The sequence below is a fragment of the Pteropus vampyrus genome, unplaced genomic scaffold, assembly GCF_000151845.1.
Source record: "Pteropus vampyrus isolate Shadow unplaced genomic scaffold, Pvam_2.0 Scaffold56, whole genome shotgun sequence".
In the NCBI taxonomy this organism is placed as follows: Eukaryota; Metazoa; Chordata; class Mammalia; order Chiroptera; family Pteropodidae; genus Pteropus; species Pteropus vampyrus.
This window is the reverse complement of record NW_011888837.1, coordinates 4,862,632-4,872,427: the sequence shown is the minus strand read 5'-3', so window position 1 is coordinate 4,872,427 and position 9,796 is coordinate 4,862,632.

The window sequence follows — 9,796 nt, the reverse complement described above, 5'->3', positions numbered from 1 at the left end:
TACCCCAGTACCCGCAGATGAAATGCCCTTTGTCCTCCCTGCTCAAATTCATCAGCTAGTTGAGAGCTAAATAAGAAGAATGATAATGGGCCAGAAGGTTCTTCAAGGGGAAATGGATATCACTGTTTTCTCCTGGGGCCCCAAATTCACAATAAGCCTTCTAATTAGACCTTAGATGATGTTTTCAAAAATAGTTTAATTATTTGTTTTCTGAGTGTGTGTGTTAAGGATTGATTTAATTAATTTGTGGACATTGAAAACATTCTATAATTTTTGTGAGCTTTTCTGGGGGCATTTATCAGGTTTTTTTTGTTTTTGTTTTTGTTTTTTGTTTTTTTGTTTTGTTTTGTTTTGTTTTGTTTTTTGAGTATTCTGAGAGCTTCAGCTAAGGGAGGTGGCCTGGGGATGCTCTTGACCTCTGAAAGACTCTGGTGGAATTTCCTCTCTTCAGTGTTGTCCCAGAGTTTCTTCACTAGTGGCTCATGTCTGAAGCCGATAGCAATAGTGCCAAGGTTAGAATTGGGTCCAAGAGTGGTAAAATAGGAAAAATGACCAAGAAGTCATTGGTAAGGCAAAGGAGGTATTTTGTTGAAGAAGCAGCAAGAAGGAAAAAATAAGAGATGGAGCAGACATACTCAGGTTGCACGTGTGAGAAAGGGGAGGCACGCCATACTCTCAGGGTCCACAAAAGGAAATCTGGATTTAGCTTTTATTTAGTACAAATGTTTTTGCGAAGGAGAAACCAAGGTACCAAAGCCAGGATCCTAATAATTAAATTTTTAAAAACTTGAAAGCAAATCCCAGGATGCTTGCCCTAGAGACTTCCAAACAGACGCTCACCACAGGACATAGAGACAGAGAGATACAGAATTCCCATGTCTTAAATAAAAATGAAACCCTTGGGCTTCCCATCTTCCCCCACCCTCATCAGGCAGCTCTGACAGAGCTTTCTCACTGAGACCCCTAGGAGGGCTATACCACCATCTGCTGCTGCTCTGCTTTACACAAAGGGAAACAGTAAGGAGAATGGAAGGTTTCCTACTAGGCCTGCGCTGACTCACCCGGGGAAGAAGCCCTTGGCAAAGCAAGGAGTAAGAATTGCTGACTAGGTTCACCCTCCCTTCCTAGGAATCCAGGGAAGGCTTTGCAGAGTTAGTGGCGTCCTGGAGAAAGGGTGGCCTTTGTGAAAAGTGCAGGTTCAGCTGGATGCTTGGAATGACTGCTCCGGACCTTTCTGGCACACAGTAAGAGGGTATGAGGACTTGCTTCACCAGACAGGGAAGGCCTATTGATCAGTGACAGCATTGGGTGGAGAAAGAGAACTGGGCAGCCCGCAGAGCTGAAGATTAGAGAGCGAAACAATACACAATAATGACGTTCCCACTGTAGAGGGTGTGCGAGAGGGGGTGGGAAGTTAGACTAAGAGAGAGAATGGCTTTTTTTCTAGTAGCAAGTGTGGATGGAGAGCAAGGGCAATGACAATAAATCAGAAATGCATTTCTCAGAAGACTAAAAATAAAGTTATTTTGTTACAGATATAATTAACATTTCAAAACTATTTTTGACTAGCAGCATCTAATTAATTTGACTTTTAAGCTGTGCAGAGCTCTTTGTAATGAATAAACATGTTAGACTTTTTTGCAGTCTAACAAGTTTATGTAACAAGCTGCATCCTTTTTGATGTTTATGCATAAAGAGAAGCCGCATGCAAATATGGATGAGGCATGGAATTCCGAGATTTTAACAAATACCACAGACAGGAAAAACGAAACTCCTTGTTTGGGATGAATGATATTCTTTGCCAACTGCCTGTTAAAAGCATTTTTATTCCAACTCAGGAAGGAGAGAAGGAGGCAGGGAGGAAGGAAACATTTTTAGGGTACATTTAGTAATGCATTCCTGCTTCCCACGCCCATGGCATCTTTCTTCTTTCCAACTCTATATTTATCTTGGTTCCCTTATAGCCTCTGTCAACATTCTTTAGCTTACTGATAGGCAGTGAGGCATGAAGGTGAAGTATCCAAACTGAGACCTTCTAGGAACCTGGTTCTCACGTAGACTTTTCTTTAGACCTCACTGTTACTGGCTCAAATCCCAGCGCGCCCGCGCCCCCTTCAGGCGACTTTTCCCACTCCTGCACATTCGTGGGCACAGAGCGGATTGCAGGGGTAAAAGGGGCCATAAAGGACATTTGGTTCCGCCCTCATGTTCATCGAAGGCCTCACGTGTGGCCTTTTGCCATTATCTCCAGATGAGCTAATTATACACGCATATTAGTGCATGCATGTCAAGAGCACTGATTTATTAAAGATCTTTAAAATATACCACAATTAACATTTTCGTAACTGTTTTGGCATGTCTTTTTTTTTAAAAAAAGAAATATATATATATATATATATATATATATATATATATATATATATATATATATATATATATATATATTCAGAGCTTCACAATGAAGTGGTCCAGGGCTCTTTCACCTTCTGAGAAGACTTCCGTGTACTGTTATCAGTCGCACACAAGCGACTGAATTTTTCTTTTATACAGCGTCATCCTTGACGAATTCAGGGTAAAAATTCTCTGCATGAAGTGGTCTCCCTCACGAAGAAGCTAAGGGGAAGACGACGAGGTCTAGCTTGTAGGGGCACCCTTGACTTCCAGGAAGATTAATTTTTCCCCTCGTTTTCACAGTACCTTCTGAGTTATTAGTGAAAATTTGCAGGGTCCATGCAAGGTGGGGGGATCAGACCCAGAAATTTGCGCACGTCCTTTCGCCCTTGGCCGCAGCGATGCTCAGTTCTCACAGCACCGAGCGCCCAGCGCGGTGCAGGTTCCTCACTCTGCTGTTCCTGCTCAAAGACGTGCCGCCTTATTGTTAAGAGGAAACTTAATTAATACGAGTGTTTCCCCTTTGAGATAATGCGGACTCTGGGGAGCTGGCAAACCTGGTGGTGCTGGGGATCCCAGCTGGGGACTGGAGGAAGCTGGCGAGAGCAGCCCGACCACGCAGGCCTGGGATCTTATTGAAATGCAGCGAGAGGGAGGAAATGAGGGCAAGTTAAAGAGAAAAATAGGATTTGAGACTTGGTTCGCGGCTTTTTCATTTTTCGGATTCCCAGGAGGAAGCCGAGAGGAGAGAGGAAGGGGTCAAGGCGGGAGCCGACCACTGGCTGCCGGCTGTGGAGGGGGCGCGTGGGGGAGACTGAGGCCCCGCCGAGGGGAGGGAGTCAGACCGCTCTGACGCGGTACTTCGGGCAGACCACCCTCTATTTGTCAGCGCCTCCAGCACAGAGCTCCCTCCTGTCGTCCACAAGGACAGTCACCAGGGCCTGGGGCGGAACGCCAAGGTAAGGAACACGCACCAGGTCTCTGTGCCAGGGGCCCAGGGGCGGGGGTGGGGGGTGGGGGAGATGGGCTTTGGGAAGAGAATGACAAAAGGAAGTGGTGGTGCTAATGTAGACGTTCTAGATATAGTCACAAAGGGCAGTCAGAGCACAGGGAACTTTAAGTCAATGTGGTTGCAATTACTGTTTATTATAGTTTAGCAGGGGGAGGCTGTAGCGCCTGGAGGAGGGCGGGGGCCAATTGTGTTTTGTTTACTGCTCTATCACTTGCACCTAGAATAACTACTGGTAAATATAATGAGAGCAGTGTCCATTGACTAAGTGCTTTGCTTGTGATATATATACACATATATTATGCATATATATGTATGACATGTAAAGTGTGTATATAGTATGCATATGTATATACATGCCTCATTTTACAAATGAAACTAAGGATGGGATAATCAAGTAGGTTGTGCAAGGTGGCATGGTGAACCTGGATTTGAATATAGGTGGTCTGGCTTCAAAACCTATGTTTTTAATTATAGTTCTGAGAATAGACGAGAGATTTTGAAATGAGGTATTTTGAAAGAAGAAATTGATTTACCGGGGAGAATTTAAAGCCTTTGGAGATTGGGGAGCATTTGGTTCAGGACTTGAGGAATGACTATGAGCGCCCACGACTTTTTGGGAGATGGGGCATTTTGCTTTTATTTTCCCGTGTGCTCATCAGGCAGTTGAGAGTGGACACCTGGAAGTCTTGCTCATGTTTTCATTCTCCGCAGTTCGTCAGATGATCCTATTGCCTAATGGAATTCTGTGGCAAGTAGCACAGACATGATGGCTTACTGTGCAGAGAGACTGTGCGTGAACAAAAAGGGGAAAACTAAATTTTGCTATCTTTGTACAGAATTATATTCCATGGAAAAACGAAGAGGTGGGCCAGATTCAGGTGGACTAATGTAAACGGATGTGATGCTTATTTTTGCCACCCCGAGTTGTCTACATTTTTCCACCTAGATCTTTCTAATTGCTTAGACACCTGACTGCTCCTGTCTAGATCTGTACTTGGAAAAAGAATTGTAACTCATTCCTACTGAGGTGCAAATGACTAATGACATTTATATCTTCAACAGGCATTTAATGAGCCTACCCTACAGGATAGGTAGATAGATAGAATGGATAGATTAGTGATTAAAATAAGAATAGTAGCAGAATAAGTTAGTAGCAGAATCTGGGTAGTAAGTATACTTGTTTTCACTGTAAAATTCTTTTAATTTTTGTTGTATATTTGTAAATTTTCAAAGCCTTGATTCCTATATGGGAAAGCAAAGGAGGGAGTGTGGGCAAAAGACAAGACAAAGCTTTGTTTTTAAAGTCATTAGAAGAAATAAAGTACATATACAAGTACCTGGGTTCTAAATCTGGGATAAGATTTTGAGATTATAAATCAGGTCTTTTTTTCCTCTATGTTCTTTTCCTCTCCCACATCTAAGGCAAAGGATATCGCCAACCACAGAAACCAGAAGGAGGCTGCAACATTTTTTGGATTTTATGTCTAAAGTCCAGGGGGGAGGTAGATGGGGTAAAGGGGGTCAAATATGTGGTGACGAAAAGAAATTAACTATGGGAGGTGAACACAGTATAAATATATATATGCCTACTGTTAAAGTGTACCGCTGAAACTTATTGGATTTCGTTAACCAGTGTCACCATAAAATAAACAAATAATAAAATAAAAATAAAAATCCAAACTCTTAGGAAAAGGAAATACCCTGAGATAAACAATCCCTCTTAGAAGAGCAGAGGAGGAGTTCTGATTCCTAAACCCCCAGATTAGAAAGAGATTCTGGAAACAGAAGGCTCTGCTGGTCTGCTGGCTTGTGTTAAGAAGTATAGGCATACTTGGGAGAAATTGCGGGCTCATTTCCAGACCATAATAAAGCAAATATCGCAGTAAAGCAAGTTATAATCTTTTTCCTGGTAGAGGGTCTTGCCTTCAGTTTGCTAAAAACACAACACCTGTGAAAAGCTATAAAGGGAAAGTGAGGTATGCCTGTAGCAAATGTTCAGATTAGAAATGGCTGGGTGTGGTTTAGGGGAGAGTAGCCACCCTCTCCTAATTTATTGACCAAATCAGGACACATTTGACAGGGAAAGGGGGCACTATTGATAATTACACTGAGGCAACAAGTATGTACCTGGACTGTCCCAGGTACATTGGGATGCAAAAACTGGAAGCAGAGGCTGCCTCAGAAAAGAATTGAGTGCCTTGAGTAGGAAACAAGCATCAAACCACTGGGCCTGAATGGGCTGTGCAGGGGTAACCTGGGTGACAATTGCTGATGCCCTCCCCCCTTGCCTCAGGCCTTAGTACTGCTTAGGCCCCCGGGGAACAGGATGATGCTGGGGGAGGGGAGCGGGACCAAAAGCAATCAAGATAAAATGAATATTACCTAGTCACTGAACCCGGAAAGGGTAAAAGAGAGAAGGAATAGCTAGATGCTAATAACCTATACGCTTCACAAGAACAGAGATCATGTCTGTTTTGTTCAATACCTAGCAGAACATTTCAAAGTCAAACTTAACTATTTGTTGAATAAGTGAATGAGCGAATGAGTTAAATTGGTGCTCTAGGAACAATGGTAGCACTAATAACATAAATAAACAGGAAGTGAAATCGGTTTAGGAGAGAAGATGGTTCTGGTTTTGAAAATACTAGCTTTGAGGCAGCAGTGGTATAGTTCTGAGAACCTATGTTCGAATCAGCAGGAATTGTGTGAATGGAGCTTTAGGACTGAGGTCAGTGCTGGGCTTGGGAGCCATGTGCATGTTGGTAGTGAATATCATGGGATGAATACGAGCACTTAGGGGGAAAAAAAAAAACAGGATAACATCGACAACTGGGGCTCTTGGAAAAGAAGCCAAAGGAGATAAGATCAAGTTATTTGAATTTCAACAGGGATCAAAAGTTTGCATTAAAAGAATGACTCTCTATGCTGGAATTTCTCTCACAGGGGAGGTGGAACGGGAAAAAATGGGCTACCTCCGTCAGCAAGTAAACATTATCCTCTGAAGTAGGCTGCGAATTGTGGCCAGTATCTAGTTTTTCTTTTTTCTAATAGAAAATATTTGCTCTCACTGAGTTTTTCTCCTCAACAATTTATTTTGAAAATTTGCAAAACCACAACAAAAGTGAAAAAAAGAATTTTATAGCAAAAGCATATAGACCCATTACCTCGATTCTACCACATTTAAAACATTTGTTTTATCACTAATCTACCCATTCATCAATTCATTTAAATTTTTGACACATTTCAAAGAAAATTGCAGACATCCCCTAAATTCTTTAATATGACTATAATTAACCAAAATTTAATATTATTTTCTTTTGATGTAAAATTTAAATAAAATGCACAAATCTTAAAAGTTTATGCACTGAGTTTTCCTCAAATGTTATGTTATAAAAGTTTTCCAAATCTACAGCAAAGTTGGAGGAATTTTGTACTGATCTCTTGTATACTCGCCACCCAGATATACTATTAACATTTTCTGACTTATTTATCACAACCTATCTATTGATCCACCTAATTTTTGAGGCATTTTAATTACTTTCCTTCTCCCCAATACTTCAGCAAACATATCATAAATCAGAGATAGCATGTTTGCAGTTTTCTTTCTTTTGATGTGAAACCTATATTTAGTAAAATACACACATCTTAAGTGTATAATCACTGACTTTTAACCGATGCAAACTCCAGTGTGACTCAAACCCCTATCAAGATATAAAACGTCACTATCACCCCAGAAAGTTCCCTTGTGCTCCTTCCCACTCGATCCTTGTCCTCACTTGCCCCAGAGGCAATCACAGTTTGAATTTTTTTCCACTGTAGATTCGATTTGCAAATAGAACCATCCAGTATGTACTCTTTCGTGAAGGCTTCTATCACACAGCATGGTATTTTTGAGATCGTTTCACGTTGTTGCTTGTCTCAGTAGTTTATGTCTTTTTATTACTGAGTAGTATTCTATTGTATGGATATACCACATTGTTTGCCTGTTCTTCTGTTTCTAGTTTGGGGGTATGAGTAAAGTTGTTGTGAACATTCTCACACAAATCTTTTTGTGGACATACGTTTTTATTTCTCATGGTTAAAAACCTAGGATTGGAATTGCTGAGTCATAAGGGCAGGTATATGTTTAGTTTTATAAGAAACTGCCAGGTATTTTCCCAAATGTGATTGTACTATTTCATACTCCCATCAACAATGTTTTAGCATTCTGGTTGCTCCACATACTTATCAGCATTTGGAATTGTCGATCTTCCTACTTTTAGCTATTCTGGCAGATGTGATAACACTTGGTATTTTAAATTTGCTTTTCCCTGATGATTAATAATGGGGAGCATGTGTTCACGTGATGATTGGCTATTCTGGTGGATGTGATAACTCTTGGTATTTTAAATTTGCTTTTCCCTGATGATTAATAATGGGGAGCATGTGTTCACGTGATGATATATCTTCTCTCATGAAGTATTTGCTTAAATCTTTTGCTCATTTTAAATTGGTTGTTTGTCTTTTTCATATGCTGTGAAATTCTTTAGATATTCTGAATGCCAGTCTTTGTTAGAGATATGGTTTGTGAATATTTTCTTACAATCCGTGGCTTGTTTATTCATTATCTTAATGATTGCTTGTGATGAGCAGAAGTTTTTAATTTTGATGAAGTTAAATTTATGTTTATTACTTTCTGTGATCAGTTTTACAAAACTTTGCCCCCAAATCATAAAGATATTCTCTTATGTTTTCTTCTAAAACCTTAATGATTTTAGCTTTATGTTTAGATCTAAAATTAATTTAGAATTAACTTCTGTGTATAATAAATAAGAAGGGTCCAGATTCATTTTTTTCCCAAATGGGCATCCAGTTATTACAGCGTTATTTCTTGAAAGCACTTGATCCCCTATTTAATTGTTTTGGTGCCTTTTTTTTTTCTTTTCTTTCAAATGACCATATACATACTAGCCTATTTTTGAGCCCTATTCTGTTCCATTGATCTGTTCGTTGATCCTTAAGGCAGGACTACACTATCTTGATTAATCTAGTTTTATAGTAAATGTTGAAGTCAGGTAATGTAGTACTCCACATTTGTTATTTTCCAAAATGCTTTAGGTATCCTAGGTTCTTTGAATTTCTATAAATATTTTAGAACAAGTTTGTCAATTAAAGAAAAGAAGTGTGCTGAGAGTATGGTTGGGTTACGTTGAATCTATGTTCATTCTGGGGAGAATTGACATCTTTCCATTTATTTAAAATTCTTTAAATTTTCAATCATGTTTTGTAGTTGTAAGTATAGAATTCTTGTATGTCTGTGGCTAAATATATTCCTAAATATTTTATTTTCTTATATGATTATAAATTATAAAGTAAATTTCTAGTTCAATTTTCCTTTTTTAAAATTGAGATAGTGACATGTAACATCGTGTAAGTTAGAGGTGTTCAACATCTTGATTTGATACATTTATATATTGCAATGATTACCATTGCAGTGTTAGCTAACACCTCTATCAGGTCACATAATTATCATTTCTTTTTTTGTGGTGGGAATAAATAAGATCTAGTCTCTTAGCAAGTTTGGTGTTTATAATACAGTATCTTTGTCTATAATCACTATTCTGGGCATTAGATCTCAGGACTTATCTCTCTACTAGTTCTAGCTCAATTTTCAATTGTTTGCTCCTAGTATATGAGAATACAATTATTTTATATATTTACCATGTATCCTGTAACCCTGTTAAATTCACTTATAAGTTCTAACAGTTGTTTGTAAATTGCCTAGGATTTTTTTTATACGATTTTATCATATACAAATAATTTCACTTCTTCTTTTGCAAACTTCCCCTCTTCTTTTTTTTCTTTTTGCCTTATGCCAAAGACTAGGATCACCAATACAATCTAAAATAGAAGTGGTTACAGTGGCTATCCTTGCCTTGATCCCAGTTTTAGAAGGGAACATCCACTATTTCACCATTAAGTATGATGTTAATTGTAGATGCTTGAGTTGTATTATTCAAAAAAGTGTCCATTTCATCTGTATTATTATAATTCATAATCTTATTATTTGTCCTTTCAATACTTATAGAATCTATAGATCCTCCTGACATAAGTAATTGATATTCTCACTTTGTCTGGATTAGATTAGCTAGGGATTTATCAATTTTGTTGCCTTTGTTAATTTACTCAGTTTATCTGTTTTCCATTTTTAAAATTTCTTTTGCCTTTATGTTCTTTTCCTTACTTTCATATACATTGCTCATTCACTAGCATTTGGAAGTGGAAACTTAGGTATTAAATCTAAACCACTCTTCTTTGCTAGTATAAGCATTTAAAACTAATTTCTCTCTATTCACTTTTCTCAATATATCATGCAGTTTTTGATGTTTCATTATCATTCAGTTTAAAATATTT